The sequence below is a fragment of the Anguilla anguilla genome, chromosome 18 (genome assembly GCF_013347855.1).
Source record: "Anguilla anguilla isolate fAngAng1 chromosome 18, fAngAng1.pri, whole genome shotgun sequence".
NCBI classification, from domain to species: Eukaryota; Metazoa; Chordata; class Actinopteri; order Anguilliformes; family Anguillidae; genus Anguilla; species Anguilla anguilla.
In genome coordinates, this window is record NC_049218.1 from 18978293 (window position 1) to 19002193 (window position 23901).

Consider the following 23901-nt stretch of genomic DNA (forward strand, 5'->3'; position numbering starts at 1 on the left):
GAAGTTTGAAGCCAACTGTATTCGTGTAGTGTTCTTCTGATGTCAATCAGATGACAATCTTCTGTTCACCACTGTATCCTCAGTCATCCATGAGAACAAAGTTTGTCTCAGTTTAATGTTCATTCTGGCAATTTCTGATCTCTGGGGTAAAATAAGAAAAAATAAATGCTTTCATTTAATAGTGAGCCAAAGTTTAGGAGAATTTTTGATTGAATACAGGCCTTTGTCTTGAGCCTAAATGTGAATTTATTCATAATTCAGTTAGCAAAAAATTAATAAATAAAATCTAGATTGTTTAATAATATTTAGTATAGTAATACAAAATTGAATCTAATAAACATGCTAAGAGGATATCCCTATCCCACAGTATCACGTCCACATATTCCATATACATTTGTGTGATGGAAAATGCCTGGGCACATGCAAGCCAAGCTAGAATAACTTGCTTACGTCACTGTATTAATTAAAGACCTTAGACCTGCACATCATTATTTCTGCTCATAAAAAATGATGACTCGAATGACTTAAGCGTGCACAGGTTTTTACAGCATGCTAGCACTGCCGACTCTCTACCATAGCCAGGCCACAACTGAGAGAATAATCCAAGAAATGTGTAGCAGTGAAGTCTGCATTGAGCTATGGGTTTATCACCAGGAATTCATTGACTCTCAGTCAGGGTATGAGTTATGAATTATGAAATGCAGGTTTCCTGCTGGACACAATAACAAGCACTTTTTGTTTTCAACCGCCAAAATCCCAATAGGAAAACAATTTTTCCAATTAAAAAAGGACATCATATTATTTATTATACAAAGGCAGTATTCTTTTTCTAATGCAGTTTTGGTTTAATGACATAAAAAGCCTTCATGCTTTGAGAAAGATGCCAAAATACATAAGAGCTCCATCACACAAGAGGAAAGCTAAAAGCAGGAGTGAACTGAATCTTTAGACCGTGTGAGTTTCAGTTCAGTATATTTAAATATATTAATTTCTGCCTATAGATATTTTGGAGTATTTATCTTGTGCCCATAGCACTTCCTTTTTCGTTGTTGAAGCCTTTGTTTTTGTGGTAGCTGGTATCTGTAATGATATCACCATGGACATGGCTGCAGATTGTTCAAGGCAGTCTGCAGGAGGAGGTCATGTCAAAACATGGTGTTGCTCTCTGTATCACGTGTTGTCTGAGGACAAGCCAAATGCATGCTGGGAGATTGTGGTTGAAAAATGGACTGTGCTACCACCTCCGTGTAATTACAAGCTGGTTACCACAGGAGGGATCCAAGTATGTACTCTCAGAATGCCCGTGTCATACCTTTGCAAAATATTAATAAAACTATTGTACTACATCAATGAAATTATTTCTATTAAGCTTTGGGATGTTGGAATTCTGGATTGGCAATAATAGCATGTCATTTATATTCCATAATGGTAGTCATGTATTAGATTATTAATACTTTTGACCATTTTCTCATTTGGTATACCTGATACCAGCATAACAAATGTGTGAGGTCCCAAGGTAGGGACCTGCTAAAGGCAGAATGGACTGTTACAGATCTGTTACAGTTACAGGCTCAAAAACAGAGATAGTGCTGACACTGAACATAAGGCTCCTCAACTGGCTTTTGTTCACTTCCAAAAGAAAGCTGCTTTAGCATGTACCTTAAACCCTTGAGCTCCAACAGATCCATTCAATTCAAAGTCCTCACGAAACATATGGAGGTACTATTTTTGTAGCAAAAGTCGCAAATCTGTAGAATGCATTAACACATTTATTAAATGGTTTCACAAATCTCTAAAGGATTTTACAAATCTGTAGAATGCATTCTCAGATCTGTACATGGTTTCACAAATTAATAGAATGGTTTCACAAATCTGTAAATGGTTTCACACATCTCTAGAATGGATTTACAAATCTGTAATGTGAGAATATACACAAGAACAGTAGCAAACTTGAAAAAATGTGTTTTCGTATTTTATCCAGTTTGTTTAACTAGCATCCTAGTGGTAGCGTTAATCATTAGCTTGTTCACTAGCAAGTGAATTCTGTTTTGGTTGAGCATTTGTTTCATAATATGGAGGCTATACTCATTATTTGGACTCAAAAGCATTAGCTATGATACTTGAGTTTTTGCGGAACTGTGGATATATTGAGGAAGTTTTACAGTGTTGATGTGGTCTTGTCAATAGCAGTGTGAATTTAATGACTGACAGAAGGTATTCTGCTTTATAGATTACATTTGTGTGCGATTCACTTTCTTTATTATTATTCTTGTTTTTTTTTTTGGTTTTTTTTTCTTGTGAATTGGGTATCTGGAGTGCATTTTTTAAGGCTATGGATGTTTTTGTTTGTTTGTTTGTTTGTTTGTTTTGTTATAAGCACAATTTTCTTTCACCTTCTCAACTGTGACTGGTACTAGCCCTTGCATGGAGCACCTTATCCAGTGACACCCTTCCATATTGTGAAGATAACACCACTTACCGTCAATATAATGTTCATTTTGACAAGTTCATTTCTTTTAAAATGACACCTCCTTGTATTAATTATAAAGACCATTCAGGGAAAAATAAATGCTGACATCCATGGATATCCTTCTAAATCGATCCAAGCCATCAAATGATGTATATAACTCAGCTTCTATCCATCTTTTCCTGTATCATGTACTGTTTCCATTAACCACCTCCTCTCCTCTCCTCTCCTCTCTGTCTCGTGCTTTTCTCCTGCTACATGCATGTCATCATCCGAGGCGATTCACAAACATAATTTTATGGATCAGCATCAAAACATGCATCCTGCAAGCAGTTATGAATAGGCCTATCACTAATTCCATCATTTCGTTCCTTATGCAGTTCCAAATTACTTCAGTATAGTCCCTCTATAATGATGCCTATCCTCCTCTGAATTAGTTTGGCCAATTTCCAGCTCCCAGCAGTTTTAATTTTCATTTACATTTCCAAAAACAGATTTCCCAGATAGCATTCTGTTTCAGATCCCAGCACACCTGTCCCTGGATCGAGCTGTTTACCGCCTCCTGAGCATTGGGCAAAATCCACGTTTCTGTCCTCTGCTCTATTTCATGCACCGTTGTATTCGCTGAAATGTTGTCACTTACTCCTTAGTTGCAGCAAGGTCCATTAATTGGAGGGAGTAGTTATAGGATAATTTCAGAAAGGTATCATAACTATGGAGATCTCCAGTCTGCTTTGTGAATTGGCACAATCATGGATATTAATCTAAGCCCAGTTATGATTAATGAAACCTTTCACTAGCCCTTTTCTCTAAATTTACTGACCTTGGCTGTTGTCTGTCAGGAACAATAAATGCTTTGAACAAAAGATTCACAGCCTGATTCATGGCAACACAGACACCATTGTTTTCTTTCAGATTAAAGCTAGAAAATAAAACCATAAGCATGGAACCAGAGAGCCATGTTCTCTTGCAATTTTTTTCCTTCACGTCCATTGTTAAGGGTCATGGATTTTCAAAATAATTATTTTGGGAGGAGATTTGGAGAAAAATTTGTCAAAAGACAAAATGGTACACAAAACTGAGGCCATTTTAAGTAACACGTTCTACAGGTAAACATTCCACAGGTAGCTGACGTACAGCATGAGAAATTACCATCCTTTCTAAGAAAAATAAAAACAAATACCCTTCCTTATTACTATTAAGATTTTAATTGCTCAAAATGTTGCTCCAAGACTTCCTCGGTATACCATTAAGTGTCAAAGCGTATTATGGTAGGGTTTACCTTTCTCCTTGCTTCATCTGCGCCTGAAACGCACTTTTGTTTGAATCATGCGGACAGCGCGCATGTGTCCCCAGAGGGGTAAGGTGCACGCAGATGCACCGACCATGCCTGAAACACTTTCTTCAGTGCTGTGGAAGGGAGGGGGAAGCAACCAAAGGAAACAAACGTTTTTAAAGAAGAACGTTTAAATTGACAGAAGCTGCAGTTCTATGGATTTGTCCCCAAGTGTTTTTTCAAAGCCCGATGAAATAATATTCGGGAAACGGTGAGCTGTATCCTGTGGCTAAAGAACGAAGTGCCGCCAGTGGGAGAAAGGCGGAGCGGGAAAGCAACATTAATTAAAAGCTCTTATTCACTCTACTACGTTGGATTGAGCCCAACAAATTAGTTTCGAATCAGTGGTATTGACACTGAAACGAAAGTATAAATTACACTGCCGTTTCACCTTGATGGAAATTTAAGCTATCTGATTTCATGCAGTCTAATTAAAAACACAGCAACGCTGACTCGTAATGAGTTTTAAGGAAACCGTGCGGCAATTAATCTATTTGAACTCAACACAACGTCGTGCGGTTGTGTGGCTCGCTGGGAAATTAAAAATAGCAAATTACCATGTTTCCTCGTCTACAGTGACTGTAATCAAACAGGTGAAATGTGACAAAACTAGAGGCCGGGCACAGGTGAGTAGAGAGAAGTGAGAGGTGACATGGGGTGCCGGTGACCTGGCGAAAGTGTGGAGGAAGGCACAGACTACGGCACGAACACTTGTACTGTACAATGGAGCTCGGGTAGATATTCACTTATCTTCAGCGATGCTTTCATAATTTCCCCGTCTTTCGTATTTAGGATTCCAAAGTAGGCTACAGCCGAGAACGAATGTAACCTACTCAGATCCAATGTCCAGTGTTAATTCAACTTTATTGAATTAACACTGCCCCCCCCCCCCCCCAGAAATGACAGCAAATGATCCATGTGAAAATTCAATTCCTTTCTTTATTTCTGGTCGCAGGAATAATGTGTTAATAAATATATCGCACAGAATAAAAAGAGAAAGAAGATTCAATACTACTCTTTTCAACGACTGCAAGAAGGGAAACGTTCCAGAACAGTAGACCGTCTATTTGTGAATAGTCATAAGCAACCGTTTCATTCGAGGCTCACGGGGAAGCGCGTGAGCACTTGCGAATGGTCTGCCTGGTTTGCGGCTGATGTCCTTCCCACCCGGCCCCCTCCTCCCTCTCCCACTACCACCACCACCCCTTCCCTTCTCCTTGTTGTAATATCGCCGAGAGCGAGCGCGTTTAGACACAGAACCACCGAACATTCACTCTGAGCAGCGGAGAGAAGCTTCAAGCTTTTCGAAGGCATTCTAGAAAACGAAATTCATACCGCAAACAAATGTGCTATTTGAACCTGGAGAAACCATTAAGACCAGGAACTTTTTTATTTTGTTTTTCTTTACCCCTTTTCATACCGATATGGAGAATAGAATTGAACATGCATTACTGAAGAAGCACGTGAACGTGGCTGCCTGACTGAAATATAGAGATATCCTAAGGAAACATTTACGGTATGTTATTTTCCCCGGTGTTTAACTGCAATAATTTATTGAAAATCATTTTCAAGTGTTTGAAATGTGTGGGGTCGGTTTGATCGCCTAAATTAATATCGTACCAATAATAGTAAAATGATTACTAGTGCGGTATGTTTTCATAGCGAAGTGCTTTATTGCATAAATAAATTATTAATATTCGGAGTTGGCTGTCCTGACATTTGCAATCGCGTTTCATTAGCCAGCAAGACTTAGGTTTGCAGTAGCTTTCATTGATAGGCAAGGGCAGCTGCCTTTTGCGCTGGATGGATGACTTGGGACGCATGCAGATGTCTTCATGAACTGAATAGGCTAAGTTTCTCCAGGATTCCCAGATGCAAGTGCAGCAGGTGGCGCCGCGCGAAGGTAAACGAGCGAGTTTATTCTGAGTCCCGTTTTATTTAACTCGACAAATTTAGACGGGCATCACCTTGTGACCAAGAGCATTCTCATTTTCTATTCATAGTCAGTCAGCTGCGGCTCGCATGTTCTGTCGTCAGTGCTGCGTACTCTAAGTTAGTCAAGTGGAAGATGATTTGTATGTGTGTGTGCTTGACAGTAGTGTTAGTGTCTTACAACATTATTAACAGACAGCTATTTATTTATTTAAGAATCTATCACACAATAAGTTATTTTCAACAGCACCTTTTTTCTGCTACATTTATGCCTATTCCAGTAATGTGTTGCTGCCTTGCTTGTTATCCCCTTAAACAGATCGCCTTCTTTTCTATGCAATAAATTAATAAATAACATGAAAAATTAAATCTGCAGCCTCCCAGGCAGTGCATTAGAATTCAACTCACTTCTTAATTATTTCTGTTAAGATTAGCTGCTCTTCTTTTTTTCATGGTTTCATTGCTGCAATAGTCATACAGTAGCTTTGTTTGCAGATTAAAATCATGCGATTACTTTAGTGGCAGTTGGGGAAAAAGGAAAGAAAAAAAACTGTTTTAAAGTTAAAAAAAAAAAAAAGAAGAAAAATACTATTTGCATCCATATTTATCGTATTATATTCCCCAGTGACAATTTAGGAAATAACTCCTGAAATCACCCTTGAATCAACACCTACTTACTTTTCTCATTACATATATAATCCTCCTGTTATATGTGTACTGCCATAAACCAGCGCATCAGAATGCAGAACAGAGTTGTGCCATGGGGCACAGAACATGCAGGCATCTCTTAAACCACTCTACTGCAGGCATTTGGCACATTTGCCTCAAGAGCCTGACTCATTGGAAATTCCTTCCATCACATCTTTGAACTATTCACTCTCGTCTTTCCAAAACCATGCTCTGTTTTTGGGTCGAGGGACTGTTTTATTGGATTTCCCTTCTGATGGGCCATTATCTCTGCAGTACCCTCTCGTTGACCTGGTTGGCATCCTCAGTGCATCACAGTGGAAGTAAAAAAAAAAATTCAAATGCTTTCTTTTTTGTGCCATTCGATAATTTTATGTTCTGCATTAGAGGCTGGATGCTTGGGGTTTGGTCTTTAAGAAGTGCATAAAATCTCCATCGTAAGAGCACTTAAAGCAGGCTGTGATAGTACAGTATCTCCCTCTGGCAGGTACTAATGTGGAATTGGAGCAGCAACTGTGGTTTTGCTCCCATTGATCCAGGTCAATTCGCATGCACTGCTTTCACTGTGGCTATTGAGAGTAGCTCTTTTGCCTGACACCTGACACAAATAATTACACCAAATAGTGGAAGTATCTGAGTGACAAAGGAATGCATGTAGTCTTACCCTGTGCTACTGGAACAGGATTCATTTAATGATATCTTTGTTATCTTACTCCAAGATAATGTTTTAATCTTTCCTCTAACAGTTTTACTCAGAAGGAGACTGCAAATGATCCACCAGTAGTGTTGCCCTATACAGATCGCTATCTATCTTGGTAGACGTGGATGTGCCTCTGGCATGTGTACCCTGCATGGATACAATTGTGTATCTTGGTATGGCACTTGTGTATAGGCGAGTGACTAGGAGGTGCAGATATCCTGAGTTCTATATGTATGTTAGGACCTAAAGCTCCTAGTTGGGCAGTGGTAAGAGTCAAAGAGGAATGCTAGGTTGAAGTGAATGCAGTTTATTGTACAGCATGTTCATTGTGATAGCCTGCCAAGGTGATGCATGTTTTCCCCAGGGTTGCGTGTGCATCCCCTTTTGTTTACAAACATGAATTAGATCTATTAGCCAGTCACCCAACTACTTCAAGCTAGTAGCGATAGCTACTGCTTAGATGGCATTTTCGCCTAGAATAACAGCGAATGATGTTCACAGGATAATCCATTCAATGACTAGTGCCCCCACTAGTGAAAAGGAGGAAGTTCCCCCTGACAGGCTCTGCAGACATGGCAATGCGTGCCACTCAGCCACTCTAGCCAGAGCAGCACTACATACATTATTTATGTTTATTTTGTTGAGTTAAGTCAGATGCATATTCTAAGAGCATCTTTTTAAAGATCAATTTCTTATTTGGGTAAACCAATAAAGAAGTAACTAAATGAAATGGGGTGATGGTGATTTGTGGGGGTGCAATGCCACCCCCTGGCACCTATGACCGCTCGTCCCTGGCAGGAGTGACTCATCCAGTTAAAGGATTCTCTATATTCTGTACCTGCCTCCTTCCCCTCCTTTCTCTGGCTTTCAGTCTTCTTTTTCTTGCTCATAGTTTACCATATGAAAGAATTACTTAACTGTGGATGAGATAATTATGCATCAGCAATTTCCTGCAGAAGTACAGGAGTAGCTTCATTAAGAGTGTTGTTTTATTGCAGGTGGGGCGAATGCAAAAATTGATTTTGCAATAACTATTTTAGCCTTGCATTACTCTTCGCTTGGGTCTGCTTTCAGTCAGAGAGGATGGACATGCTCTGTGTCTGTTGCCAGCCATGCTAAAGTTGAGACTCATGCTTGTAAATTCATTACAGTACATTACATTTATTTAGCAGACGCTTTCATCCAAAGTGACGTATAATAAGTGCATACCGAAGGTCATTGGAACAACTACAAAACCCCAGGTTCAATAAATTCCTGCTTGACCCTTTCAGCCCATGACAGCTGAGGGTTCTGGGGAATGCAGTTGATTCTCCAGGTTTGGGTCTAGCGGAATGAAACAGGGTAAGACCAGGATGGGGCCGTGATGCTGATGAACTCTGCTCTGAAAATGGCCAAGGCCGATCCTGAGAGAGGTGGTTCCTCTGATTTCCCTTCTGATTTCCAAGTGGTTAATTGGCTGACCAAGGACTGCTGATAACCTGATTTGTCTTCGCAAAATATGATTGGAACCAGAGAGCACCATGTGTTATTCAAATGCACAGAGACAATTTAGTTCCGGTCTAAGTAAAACTTACATTGAGACTTGTAGTGGGACAGGATCAGTCAAGCACAGCTCTGGAGTTTAATTTAAGACCCCTAAGGTTGGAGAGGTACTGTAGAGTTCTCAACATATGAGGAAGCCAGACCTTTAAGTAGTGTTAAAGAATGCAGGGAGTACATCCATCACTCTGAAGGAGAACAATTAGGGCCAATTCAGCTTTGTCACTTTCACTGTATTACGAAGTGCTTTTTTTTTTGGCTTTTAAAGCACTCAGACCCATTAGCACGTAGCACATTTGTTGGAAGTTAGAAGCACATTTTCTGTGTGGTGCCTTCCAAGTTGCCTTTAAATCAGCAGACGGTATCTGTCTCTGCCTGCTTGGTTGTTTGGGCTCCTGGGTAAGCTCTGGCTCCTGGAAGGCCTCTGAGGAGGCAGGCAGAGGGTGACATCGTTGGCTGCCGATGTCCGTCCCCGGGACAGGCATGTTTTCACTCCGAACAGCTGCAAAATGTCTTAGGTACATTCCTCAGTGATCTGCTAACATTCTGTCCACTGGGGGCCTGACACACAATCCCTCTTCACTCACCCGCTCCCAAACGCACACACGCACGCACATGCTTGCACACACGCGCACGCACTCATGCACACACATGCCTGCACATTCACACTAACACATGTGCACAGGCATACATTCAAAATAGCACACACACATGCGCAAATGCGCAAATGCGCACACACACACAAACTGATCAACTCACTCACACAGACACACACATGCATACAAACAGGCACGCACACGCATGTACACACACATTTTTGTACCAGTCTGCCGTCTCATGTGCTATTTAAGTGAAAGGCATTGGATCCTTACCAAGCAGGAAATGAATCCTGCTGTCTGTATCATGTAGAATCCTATTGACACTGAGGATGTGGTCAGCCCTTAAAATATACTCACTGGCTGGGCATGTTCTGCCACACCTAAAATGATTCCTCAGCATTCAGACCGTAATGCGTATTCAGGCACGGTGTCATTTACGGTAGAGTGAAACAACAGAAAAGAACAAACATAAAATTAAAAAAAAATAAAGATGAAAACAAGCACAATAAATATATATTTATATATACAGTATATATGGTCAGTTCCAAAGGCAACTGGCCACCATGGCTCAGAGAAGCCAAAATGCATCGTAATCCCCAGACGGCCGGCCCAGTACAGACACAGTACAGACGGCCGGCCCAGTACAGACACAGTACAGACGACCGGCCGCCCACAGCCTAAGCAGCATGCACTCCAGCTACACAGCCACCACCCTGCCCCAAATTCATGGAGCCAAAAGACAAGGCCAAAGAAAGATCCAAAGAAGGTGCCACTGCTGAAGTTGCCTGTAACTGTCCAGACCCACAGCAAGTATCATTGACAACGTAGTGTGTGCTATAGAATAGAATATAGTGCATCTTTTTTTCGCCACAAAAGTATAGTTATGTATCTTTAGACAGTTTTCTTTCAGGTCCCCTAACATAACCGAACACAAGCTCACTTGAAGGAAAATGTTATTAACTGTGAACCATTGTTGTACTTGTGTACAGAAGCCAGCAGCATACTATGGGCAGTACCAAAATAAATGGATTAGAGATTCCTACTCCACAGTCTGAGTTTCTTATACCCCGTAGGCATAACATTTTCCTGGTTGCTAAAATGTTATGTCTGTTATTGAAACACTCTGTTGTCTGGGTTTTACGTTTTTATTTTCTCTTTAAAAAATCCTATATTTTTCTGTTGATTTTACACTTTTTAATCAAAATAATTTTCAATACCAGTTCCTGACAAATTCTGTTGTTTACCTTCTTCAATATGATCTGGGTTGGTGCTGGAAACTTAACCTAGCCTTTATAAACTCATTCAGAAAGACTGATGCACCGGGGATCACTTCCTCTATAAATAGAGGGATGGCTTTAATTTTATGAATGGATAAACCTGGATTTTACATATGAGATGAGATAAACGTCTTAGTAATCTATATGGGAACTATACAGATTTTGAGTCATTGATGCTTTAGTGATAGATCTAATGCTTTTAGATGTAGTCATTTCATAGTTATTGTATAAATATTTCCTTTTTATTTTTTTTCTGGTTTGTTATTCCTGCTGAATTTAAATATTTTGTCTTCATAATAGTTTGAAAAAATGGCAAGGGTAAGGAGATGAATAAGTATGCAAATGGAGACATAAAGAGATAACAAATGCAATTCTCACATGTAGTGTTATCCTTTGGTATCTGACTCCTAATGACATTCACCAGCCCATCGTTCTGTTGTAAAGGAAAGGGGCATGGTGCATTAAAAAGGTCTATTTTTAATGGGCTGATTCTTAGCAGGTTGCATTTTTTATTTTTATTTTTTAAATCTGGTCGATTTGAGGAATTGTCTACATTTTCAATAAGGCTGTGAAGTAATAATGGGCATCCTTGTTTAATCCCTCTAAACAGCTGTATGCCATCTGTAAAAAAAAATCCATCATTGATCATTTTACATATTGGTTCATGATATAATACTTGTATCTATTTTATTAATGATTGTCCAAAGTTGAAAAAAAAAAAACTTTATATATAAAATCTAGTCTTCTATCAGAGGCTTAAAAAAATAATTAAAAATTAAACCAGATTTTATGTTATCATAATATCATAGATTATTTAAAATATGTCAGGTCCAAGTTATCCTAATTGCACGCACAGCATCCGAATGAAAAAATAATTTAATAAATAGGATCACAGAGGAAGCCGATTTGAACCTGTCATGTGCAGTTCAGCAATTCCACTACAAATAAGGAAAACAGACATGCTTTTGCTTTTGGGATAGAAGAGAGTCAAAGTTAAGGACAAATGTTGATTGAATCCAGGCAATCCGACTTGTACACGGAAGCCCACAAGGTCCTGCTCATAACTACTGTATTCATCATACTGTCCTCTGGGATTCTGGGAAATGATGACACTTTAAGACCAGCATTAAGCACACATTTCTTGCTTGGAAACATTTTGAAGGAGATGCTGATGGGTTTGGTGATTTAAGTCATTATACATTTCTAATTTCTTCGATGATGCCACACAAATGGGAAAAATGTTTTAGTAAATCATATATAACTAATAGCAAGTAGTGTGTCAAATGTAATGCATTATAGCTTTAAGTATTATCAAATAAAATATAAAATTCAAATTATTACCAAGATAATATCTTAAAATATGAATTGCTTGCAGTGCAGTATGTATTAACTGATCAAATTTAACTTAATTGTTGGCTTCAGCTACACTTTTATCTTCTCAAACCGTAGCGCTATGACTTCCTTCGATTCAGCTGGCGTTTCATTTCATGATGAACTGCCGACTGTGATTCATGTTTCGTCATCTCTGTTATTAATCTCCTGTTTTCTACTGTGGTCTTATTTCAGTTTGAGGCAAATGTTTACCGTTCTCTTTTTGTCGTGATCTGATTTGGCATCTTGGGTAAAATTGGGTTTTTCTTTTTATCTGGCGCAGATTTGTCGTTGTTGCTCACAGCCCTGCCGCGGTGATGGCGCTTGGTGAAGGAACGCCGTCTGACTGAAAGCGCATGTGTGTGCAAACAAGGCCTTTGCCTGTTTTCAGGAGGAGACTGTAAAGCACAGCGGTCGCATGTGCAAGCACACGGTCACTGGGCCCTCAGTGCTAATCAATCTGCTGTTATCGTAGGCTGTACAATAGCTTGTCTGTTAGCCACTCATTTGCATCATTTCCCTTTGAATCTTTCATTCCGGTCTGTAAAAAACTTACCAGTTTGTATACGTAGAAATTTCCAATAAGTAATAAATAATAAACTAAAATTGATAATTGGACATATGTTGTCTTACAAATTAATGATGTCATTGTTGCAATAAAAAAAAGCCTGGGTCTCCAAGCAATTGAGGATTCCCAAGAATAGTAAACAAAAAAAAGGTTCTTTTTCCCAGTCACAAACCCAGCATTATGGTGCAGTTGCACTGGGGTTTTCAGCTTTATAGATTTTTGAGTGATGATATATTTATAGAGCTGAAAAAACAAAAGGACAAAAAACATCCATAAACATTGTGTCGGTTTGTGTCTGAACCTTGTTAATGATCTAAAGCAGACATGCACATGTTCACAGGCATATGCTGTAAAATCATGCCTGCTTAGCCAAGGGAACAGTTAAGACGAGTTCTATGAGAAACATCCTGCTGCTATATGAATGGCACAGCAATTCCCGGCTGGCTTCTCGGCCATCTTTAAATGCAATGATACGCATTGGTGCACTTTGGTTCTCCAGAGTGACAGCTGTCCAGCCGGGGTTTCCTGTTGACATTTCCTTGATTACCGGTGCAGGTGCTCACACAGAACAGTGACAGGTAGACGGACGACCTTTGGAGCAGTAGGCTCCAATCGCTCCTGTTGTGTGTGTTGTAACGCTCGGGTGCTTCTGGTGCGGAGAGACCTTTTCATCATGTTTTGAGCCCCCCTCCCACCCCGCTCCAGGCCGTGAAGTTAGGCACACCCCTGTAGCTTCACAACCTCACAACCTTGTTTCCTGTTGCTGACGGTTTGACTGTGGTCCTATCCGTGGACTTTCTTAGCACAAATATGAAAATTGTGTAATGATTGCGTGAATCACGCAGTGAAACTTGCCAGTTTCTGGAACTGCAAAGACTCTTCCCAAACGCGGTGTTACACAAAGTTTGTGGTCTTGACCTTTTCTCAGAGCTGTTGCTCATTATGGTGTGTGTGTGTGTGTGTGTGTGTGTGTGTGTGTGTGTGTGTGTTGGGGGAGTGATAGGGGAGGGTTCATTGTCCAGAGACTGTCCTTGTGTTGTGGAGTTTATCTTCCCAGCATACTAAGCTTCCTCGAGTGGGAGTTCTCTAATGAGTGTGCAGTGGACTCCCCTCCCTGTTCGCCATGTCCTCCTGTTTGTCTCTGCTCCCAGAACACCCCCAGAGCAAACAGCTTTATCTAAACTGTCTTGCTCCCAATGCATTTTCCTGTCATTAAGGCTCCAATTAAAATGCAAGAATCATGAATTTAGCAGTAAAACAAATAAAGAGACTCTTTCCAGAGTGTCAGAGATAACCCTTCCAATGTGGTGCTGCTGGGTACAAGAAAGCTATTATTCTTAAAATAAGATTACCAGCAGAAATTCACTGTTCAGACATAATTAATTAAAGGGCTTTGAGTGTACTAATTATGGGGCTTTTTACTTTGAGTAATAAATGTAAGCTTGCGTTTTATTTGTCGTACATGATATATTTTATTTGTTGCCTTGAATTTGTTGAGTTAGAATTTCACATCTGGAAAATTCAGGACCAGTTCAAATGCATGGCTGTTATTTGTGGCAGTATTGCATTTCTAACTCTGTTGCTCTGGCAGCCTGCTTTGCTGCTAATAGCCCATCACCATTAGACAGGCGCAGGTGTTTGAAGAAGGTGCATGGAAGGCAGTGGAAAGCTTTGTGTGCCATGTGTGACATCACACTTCAGATCCTTCCGGAAGAGGAGTTCAGAGGGCTGAGAGTGCATCTGACAGAGCCTTGCAGGTGGTGGCTTCTATGATGAAGCCCTGTCATTACTAATGAGCTTCAGGTGTCTGACGTAACACAGAGTAAAACCTTTACCAATATATGGATCTCCTGATCAAGGTAGTTTTTCTATGGTGAAAATGAATGGGAGTTTGACATAACCGTCCCAGTCACAGTGTGATTTAAACTGGCATTTGAAACTTGGATGTTTTTATCTGGACACATTTCTCTCTTAAACAGCACAAGATCCACTGAATTCCAATGCAGCTTTCTAATCAATGTCATAATTTTGCGAACAACAAACACTGCTGCAAACATTATTTAGTCACAGCTAGCTTAGTGGCTTTTCAAGTTGGTCAAAGCTACCATTATCCAGCAAATAAATTTAAAGGAAGTGCTTAACTTAAGGAAATTACTAACGAGAGCAGCGACAATAACAACAATAAAGATACTTACAGCGATATATATATATCTGACTGTGCAAAATAAAAAACATATAATTTATTACACTAACGGGTATTGGCAAATGGCTAGGCATGTGAATGGTAGCTAGAAATATAGCCCTGTGTGTGATGTTGTAATTTTGCGATGGGTTGCTAAGCGCAGTTGTTCGGCCCTCGCCCCTGTGGCTCCTCCCTCGAAAGCTGACTCCACCCACTGCCAACACCTCCTGTCAACTAGTCCCCCTCCCCAGCTGTCGGTCTGGCTGATTAATGAGCCAAAAGTGATCAAGCTCTGAGACTCTGAGTGTGTTAATGCAGTTTGTTATGTCTTTATCCATCACCAGGATGGAAGGTACTTATAAAAACAGCAATACAAACAATACAATACCAAACGAGGCCCTCAGGGCCCTAATGAACAATAGTAATTGTTTTTATTTTTTGTTGCTTTTTTTTTCTTTTTAACAATTTTCCAATGTGCCACACAGGATAAAAGGCAGAATTGCACACTTGCTGGAAACACAGTGATGCGGTGATAATTTAAAACAAAGAATTACTTATGTTGACAGGATATATCTCCTTTTGGATAGCCACAAATCTAAATTTTCATGGATTCAGAAATAATATAAGTAAGCAGAGGTGCAGTCATAAACTGATAAAGGCTTGATGCAATCGTAATGTCTTTTAATATCTTCACTGAGGTAACCCGTGCCTTTATGACTCCCATATTGCATATCTTGATAAATGCACTGCTATGAAACTCAGTTAGGCAACAGTATTGCTAAACTGAGTTTCATTCATCCATTTAGACCCCTGTCAGAGAATTTGATTGAGTGCAGTCCCTCCTTATAAATATTCCGATATGGTGTAGGCAATCTAACAGTCCTTTCATTATGAAATCAAAAAGCATTCCGTTATCATAAATACACGGACAACACTTGATTACATAGCCTGGCAATCAATCAGATACAAATTTAATGACATCATAGCACTTGTTCAGCAGAGTGAATTGCAGTACTCACATGACAACAAGCATAGAGAATCTTTCCTGTGCTCTACCTGTGCTCATTAGCAGTAGAATCTTCTGTGGGCTCTACCTGTGCTCATTAGCAGTAGAATCTTCTGTGGGCTCTACCTGTGCTCATTAGCTGTAGAATCTTCCCTGCGCTCTCCCTGTGTTCATTAGCAGTAGAATCTTCCCTGCGCTCTCCCTGTGCTCATTAGCAGTAGAATCTTCTGTGGGCTGTACCTGTGTTCATTAGCAGTAGAATCTTCCCTGTGCTCTACCTTTGTTCATTAGCAGTAGAATCTTCCCTGCGCTCTCCCTGTGTTCATTTGCAGTAGAATCTTCCCTGTGCTCTACATGTGCTCATTAGCAGTGGAATATTTCCTGTGCTCAACCTACCCACTAAATTGTCCAGAATTATCCAGTAACTCAAGCTGCCTCAAGAAGGAGAAATACACAGAAAACAGATGTCACATTGTACCCCTGGGGAGAGAAGGAAAGGAGAGACTTTGCTCAGAGAGTATTAGCTTGTCTCTGATGATTTATCTCTGAGGATGTGCAAAGGAGCTCTGTGAATCGGTGGGGGTGGCAGGGGGGGGTCTGGCAGTCGCGCCAGAGGAACTTATGAAAGACCACCGTGATGACCACTCCTTCCTCATCAAGGGGTTCTGCCTCTTACTCTCACCCACCAGGCCGTGGCCCTTACACAATGCAAATGTATTGCCATATAAATATGTACTTTGAATAATACCCTTGTATATATTTTAGGCAGACAACGTATAGGTAAAATGTGTCACATTCGCTTATAAAAATAAATAAATAAATAATGTATGTATTAAAAGCATGGAAATCAGCCTAGCCTTAGCCTGGTGACCAGTATCTTATATGATGGATGACAGGGTTACCCAAACATCATATTTTTAAGAATATTTGTATATTTTCTTAAGGGAGCATTGCACCTTTTACCCGTCTACAGTCAGTATGTTGAAATATGTCCGATGCATATCTCGCTATTTGAGCTCTTCACAATGAAAACATGGAGGATATTTCAGCACAGGTTGTAAACAGGACAGGGAAACTTTGATTTAGGCCTGGGGGCATCCAAATGGGTCACAGAGGTGCACTGTAGTCCACAAGTGTCATTTCATGAGCTCAAGCTGATCAGAGACATGAAGAATCATTGCTAACAAGAGAAAAAAAGAACACTCTACCCTTGCTGTCTTTGCAAACCAAGAGCAATATTTCTTAAGAATTGAGAAAGACAAATGGCTTCTTTTCTTTCTTCATTTAAAAGAAATATCTGTAACTTTCTCATTTGTCTCACAAATTGCTTTGGGGCTGAACACTAAAGGGAATTCTGTCTAAACTTTCTGGACATTGACATGAGTCGTATATTTGCACATAACACTCATTTGGCAGATGCTCTTATTCTGAGCCTGTTGAATTATAGAGGATTGGCAGCAGAGTTTCACTGTGGATGACTCCATTACCGATGATGTAAAACTACTTTCTCAGCATGAAAAGCAAAAGTTTGCCAGCCGTGTCATAGGTGAGCTAGCCAGTAGACAGCTTAGCACCGGAGTATTAAGTCTTGTCAAAGGTGAGCCAGTATAGGAATGAGCTTTCAATGAATCCCCTCTTTTAACTCATTAACTCACCATGGCCTTCAGTCAAGACCTTGATGGGCTGAATCAGGCTTTTCAGTGATTGGCGATCGGGAAGATAGCCCACACTACCCTTCTTGGATAAGACTGCATTGTACACCACTGAAATAAGACACCCCCGGTCTTATAGTGGTAAGTACAGAAGATGAACTGATTAAAGGGGGTAGCCCTAAACTTTGAAAGGCTGCTTGTGCTACTTTTACACACATGCAGCTTTACGAACACTCAATGCTGCTCCCCGAGGGGTGATTTGACCTTTAGCTTGAAATATCAAGCGGACAGGCAGAAGGACCTTCTGTCCAAGATGTTGAGAAATGTCTCGGGAGCAAAAGCAAAAGAAGAAAAAAACAGAGGTGAGCCACCCAGCATGCTCACTGGTGATGGTATGTTACAGTGTCACCATCACTACAGAATGTCTCCTTAGGTCAGCAGAAACTGCAGGAACCGGCTGCCAGGAGCGTCGCCTTCGACAACGTCTGTCCTCCAGACGTCTCCCCTAATAGACCGCCCTGACCCGAACCTCTGGGGACTGCTGTGGCTAGCATCTGAAGCACTAATGCTCCAATTACATTGTCCCTCCCCCCCTCCTCAAAGGAACAACTGAAAACCTGTCAAGTTGGCCATGTTTTTCAAAAAATATTTATTTTTTGTCTACATTCATATTCTGAGGATTTGGATGTAGACTGTGGAACGACTACTCCATTACTTTTCTCCTCACAATGAAAATGTGTCCACACTTCCCTGTCATTTTATATTAATATTTCATCTATTTTGTTTCCACATTTATTCATTTATTGGAATGATTACTGAAGCAATGCATCACATGTGCTCTGCTGAACAGTGCTGCACCACGAGGAATTTATGATAAAAACAAAACAGGGCACATTTTGTTGTCAAAATAAGATTTAGATATAATGCACACTATTGACTTTCCATTCTCGTTAACTTGAGCTCCTCCCCTTGCACTCTCTCTCGGCTGTATCAGTCGTTCAGCCTCCCCAGCTGAAAACATGATTTCTTTCTCATTATGATTTCATATCCGACGAGACTTGATTATTAGGACAGAGATTAAGGGGCGTTTGACTTTTGCTAACTGAAGTTCTGTGCTTCGGAACATTGTGTTGCTGAGTGTCGTGCGGAATGTTCCAGCACTGCCCCACTCTTGTACCGCCTGCTGGGCTGTTTCTCTGCCTCCGATAGGAAACCGGGGGAGCCGCCTGTTGGGTTATAAATTTCACTAATTCACAATTTCCGACATTCAAGGGCTGCTGGATAACCGGCTGCATGCACTGTGCATCCCGTTCTCTTCAGAGCAGGATTGATTTGGTGCTAGCTACAGATGTAAAAAAACGTACCATTTTAAAATGGGCCCCTGTAGTTTCTCACAATGTGAAGTGTAATACTGTGTGTCTGTGGAGAGACATTTTGGCTCTAATGATCTCACACAATAACACATAATTTATGTGGAAAAGAAGTGCAGCCTGCCATTGCCTGTACTTCGGCTTATTTGACCTACTATTGTAAACCCTGCTCTTCAAGTAGTACTGTAGTTATCTCTTGCATTGTGATAAAATGAATATGAGGACAACTGCTGCATGATGAGTTTCAGCATGGAATTACAAAAAATAAAAATAAAATAGTTTAATGAAACAAAACTGGTTTATTGGACTGCAAATGTAGAAAATATTAGCATTTCTTACCAGACTGTAATAACCATGATCATTGAAATTAAAGGGGAAAAAAAGAAGATATGGTGTAGGTTTAATTAATTGTTGAAAGAATGTATTCAATAGACCTTCCTTCAAATGCTGTGACATGTATTGTCACCTGTTGTATTCCTACACTGTTCTAGCTTAGGGATCTATGTTACATGTCTTGTAGAAATCGTCTGTGGTCCAGCATAATATGAAGAACAACAAAAATCACTGTTTAGACCCATTCACTGAAAGCTTGCAAAGAAGCATTTCTATGCGTCCAATCAATGGGCTACCTTCTTCTGCCATTAAGACTGAATAATGAAGAATCTGTCTGTTGACTTTTGCATCTGTGCAAATCAATGAAGTCGCAATGTTCCAAGAGCTAGTGTCCTAAATCGCTGTTTTGTTTGCATCTGTGAAATGGTTTTGGTAGCTGGGACTGCTTACTCGGGTGGTGGTCTGTAAATTATCAATGAAATAAGCATGTTCCCTGTGTACGGGCCTCTCATGGAGTAAGACTGCATGTAAGGAACCTGCATTCATCCTATACAGTGAAATAAACCTGTGTTATTGGTTTCATCAAAGGCAACGTACAGTCTTTTATTTGCAGTCATCAGCCCAGCTGAAAATTTCCTATTATTGGTTTCATTGGTGGGATTTGTTTTTGCATTTGGTTCTGGCTTGAGCATGTGTCAGAAAGGACAGATGTGGCTTTGGACCGCTGTCATTAGCAGCTTTGTGACTCCCAGCAGTCAGTGGGGTACACTGAGAAGCTCCTCTGTGTGCATGTTTGCGCTCATACAACTCACAACAGGCCATGTTGTGTGTTCAGCCTAGCTGTCCTCTCAGTGACCCAAATGGCCATTTGTGATCACAGTCTTTTTTCATTTGATAAATAAGCCTTTACTGTGGAGATTATTCTTATCATTTAGCCAGTCTGGTTATAAAAGTGCGTTTTATTCAAACATTTTATGAAGAATTAATAATGAATTTGGTATGTGGTGGGTTATTGTTCATGTGTTTATTTGGCACGGGTAGTTCACAGCTGCATGTCTATGAAGCGTAAACAGTGATTATACAATGGTCATCTCATGGTCATCTCAAAACACAATTCAGGTTGAAATGCATGCGATCATATCTTCAGTATTAGCAAAGGGGGGGGGGGGGGGGGGGGGGGGGGGGGACAACATCCTCTGTGTGGCTATTTCAGAGTTGATTAGCTGATTGAATTCTACAAGGACTGTCCCAATGGCTGTTTACACAACAGATGGTCCTTTGCTGGCTGATTTGTTCTGCTGTTGTTATTTTTAGTGGGATGCGCAAGAAGTGTCCAAAAACTCAGCTGGTAAAATGAGCAGAAACACTCTGTGATTCCAAAATATACAACTGTCATACTGCCGAGAGAGAAGCTTCTTTTAAATAGCCTATACGCCTTCTGACAAAATATCTTCCTGTGAAGAAAAATAGCATTCCTGTGCACTACCCACCCCCCTCTCCCCCCCACCGTGTTTCTCCTCCCTCAGTCCTGAGGTTTTACACAGCCCATATTTCTCTCGAAGGTGACACACGTTGTGTTCCTGAGAAATTCAAATGGAAAACATGTCCACTCTAAGATTTGTTAGCAGTTGTTTTTCTAGCCTGAATGTGCATGAATCACAGGATGGTGGATCTGAACTTTGCAACAGACGCAGGCAGCGTCATTATGTGTCAGATAGCAGATGTATACAGGTGTATAGGATAGAGAAGACAGGCACACAGGTAAAAGTGTATCTCACCTGTCCTGCAGTACCATACACTCTCAGAATAAAGGGTTCCAAAAAGCTCCTCTGTAACTCTGTAGGGGAAACCCTATCTAGTTCAAGGGTTGAACATCGTAGAGCAAATGGCCCAGTCTGCAAACTGTTAAACTTTTCACACCTACCACAGAGTATTTCAGAAAGGACCTAAAAGCGTTCCCCTATGGCGATAAGCCAAAGAGCCAAAGAGAGTGTAATGGCCCTAATCATGACAACTGGTAACCGAATGGTCTTTCACTCATTCATGCATTAAATTGGACTAAAACTTAACCATGTATATTAAATAATTTATACAGTGGATATTACCGCTCTATTACACCGCTGTAACCAAAAATATTACAAAGTGATTCCCACTTTTGTTTTAGTAAAAAAAAAAAAAAAAAACCTGAATATGACTTGGTTATGTTCGTTTTGAGTAATGAAGGTAAACTTTTTAATCAAGTTGATTGAATTCTGGTTGTGGGCCACGTGTGCCCAGTAAAGTGTAGCTCAATTTACTGTAGCTTTACAACTGCCTTATTGGGGAGCCTTTGGGTGTTATTTATGTGTAAATGAGTGTAACCGCAAATAATTTCTCCCTCTTTACCTTAGTTTCTCCATTTTTCTGTTTACCACTTTGAAACAAACAGGCAGACAGACATACATACATACATACATGTATGCATACATACATACATACATACATACATACAGACAGACAGGCACAACCCTGGCAATAATGTATCTATAAAGATGCACCATGGAGGCAAAAACTCATTATAATCATAACTTACGAAATCATGGTGGATCATGGTGTGAAAGATTCTATTTAAATCCAGTCTGTTATTATCATTATTATTATTATGCAAGTCAAGTGCGGTCTCAATCAAACCATAAAAAAGAATCCATGATATGAATCCATAATATAGCATACCATACAGTGAAGCTGAAGCTAAAGAAGGCAAACACAATAGATCAAATGAATAAAGGAACGATGACAACAGTGAGTAGAATAATTTACCTTTACCTTTTCAGAGCTTCATTTAGAAATCCTAGAGCCTTGCTTTGTATGCAGAATACTGCTGAAGCTTGCCTTTTAAGAGGCTTTCTGGAATCTGCAGAAGGCAGAAACAGATTAACGCAGTAGCAAATGGAAAGAGGGCTTCAGAGGTGGATCTAAGTCATAGCTGGGACTCATGAGTTGGATTTTAAAGATTTGGGGGCAGCTGGGGGTGGCTGAATCTCACCTTTGGCCTTTTCATTAATGGAGTTCTCATACATTAGTCATAAGGAGGCAAATCTGACCCTTTCACCCCAATTTTATTATCTACCTGTGTTTTTCACCCTCCCTTGTGACTGGAGCTGTGGGCTAGCTGTCTGTCAGAGCAGCGTATGGGTGACTGACATGGCTGTCTGCTCCAGTCAGCCAGAATGCCAAACAAATATGTGATCATTTTCGTGATTCATATCGGTAAAGTACATTGTTTAGCCTATTCAATTTGTTTAGTGTATTTGTGTGATACGTTTCATGGTTGTGTAGGGTTGGTTGATTGTGACACTGGTGGAGAGGAGGACTAGATGGTTGAAGTTTTGTCTGTGAAGCTCTTCTGTGTGAAAATGGAGCGTGTTTTTGGTTTTGATCTTGCTGAGTTTAAGAAACGGTGAATGCATTTTGACTCAGTTCATTTCATTTTTGTCAGCACAGTTCATTGTGTTTTAAAAGCAGCGTGTCCTGGAATAATGAGGCAGAAACCTGCTCATCTTTGTTTTCCTCTCATCAGTATAATTTATTTCTTAGTGCTGTCCTTACATTACCATTTTATCCTTCCATTACCATGAAAAAAATCAACCATAGCTTTAGAGCATTTAATATTTTGCTCGTGTAACTACATTTTTTTTTTTGCTTGAATACTGTAGTTGGATAACCATTGTAATTTAGTAAGAATTGTTGAACTGGCTGAAGGGCAAAATATATTTTTTCCCTGTCAGTTCTGAATCACTGAATAAAACATTAATCCTGTGATTATAAATCTTCTCAAAGGACTGATGTAAATTAAAGTCCATCTCTAAATCATATAGATGAGAAGCACACTCCAGTCTTGTGCAAATGAAGTGCTAAAGCACACAATGAAGTATTCAGTGTTTAATGAACTCTGACAGAGTCCATCTGATAGAGTAAATCCAATAGGGTACAGTAGTATGTCCCCACACAAGCTTGAGCTGCTTAAACAGTCTTTTATTTGTAGGTGGAAAGTGCTTTAGTGTGTGGTAGTCTCAGCTACTGATCAGTGTGCGGCACAGTGTGCCTCTGCTATTGCAATTACTGATTTCATTTTAACCATTACTTCTCCACATTGACGTGCCGCCTTCGGAAGAACTAATCTGCCTGAGATGGGCCCAGCACAAGGCATCTGCCAGAGTAAGAAATGATAATATTAAATGAATAAAAGATAAGTGCTGGAGAAAAGTGCTGAACCAGCCTTTCTCCTGCCCGATCCGCGCACATCATTTCCATGGACGGGACGGGGCTCCTGGCCCCCTGACAGTGATGGAAGCGGTGCAGTGACAGGGGGAGTAGGTCGGACTCCCGGTCCCCCTCGGGGTCGGCTCGCGGTTCAAGGTTAGACTTGGCGGTTTTTCTGGCCAGGTCGCCGTCCGACTTCCTCCTCCTGTGCGCAGAGGGAAAGAGAGAAGAGCGCGGGCTTGATGAGAAGGCGGCCTTGCGTGCCTGCGCTCTGTGACAGAGCTGATGGATTAGACGCGCAAATGACACAGGAGTGTATCCAGTCCAGGCTAAATATTGAATCTGGCTGACAGGGCTGGCGTGATGTATGCAGCATGATGCATGCTGCTGATAGCCTCATGGCTGCAAGTTCAGAACTGCTAAAGTAGCCATATACAGCACTGCAGTATGCATGCCATCGAGAAAGTCTGTGAGGTTCACAGTATTGCATGTTATGGCTAAACACATCATAGCACAAGAGTTATGGCCTGCTTTGTCAGATACAATGTGTAATGAAATTTGGATTGATATGACACACTGGCCTGGAGATGTTTCTTTTCCTCGCCTCTTTTCATGTGAGCTTTATGGCTAAACATATATT

At 40.5% G+C, this 23901-nt stretch overlaps 1 protein-coding gene across 5 annotated transcripts in view; it reads left to right on the top strand.

Annotated features, from left to right (window-relative positions):
- The first annotated feature begins 5017 nt into the window (after positions 1-5017).
- LOC118217845 (carbohydrate sulfotransferase 15-like) overlaps positions 5018-23901 on the top strand; it is a 42374-nt gene continuing 23490 nt past the window's right edge. For 4 of the 5 annotated variants that reach the window (XM_035399934.1, XM_035399931.1, XM_035399935.1 and 1 more), the window contains exon 1: positions 5018-5319. The gene's annotated coding sequence lies outside the window, so the exon portion shown is untranslated. Of the gene's footprint in view, positions 5320-5563; positions 5707-23901 lie in introns of those variants that run through there. The other variant, XM_035399932.1, reaches the window with a different exon arrangement.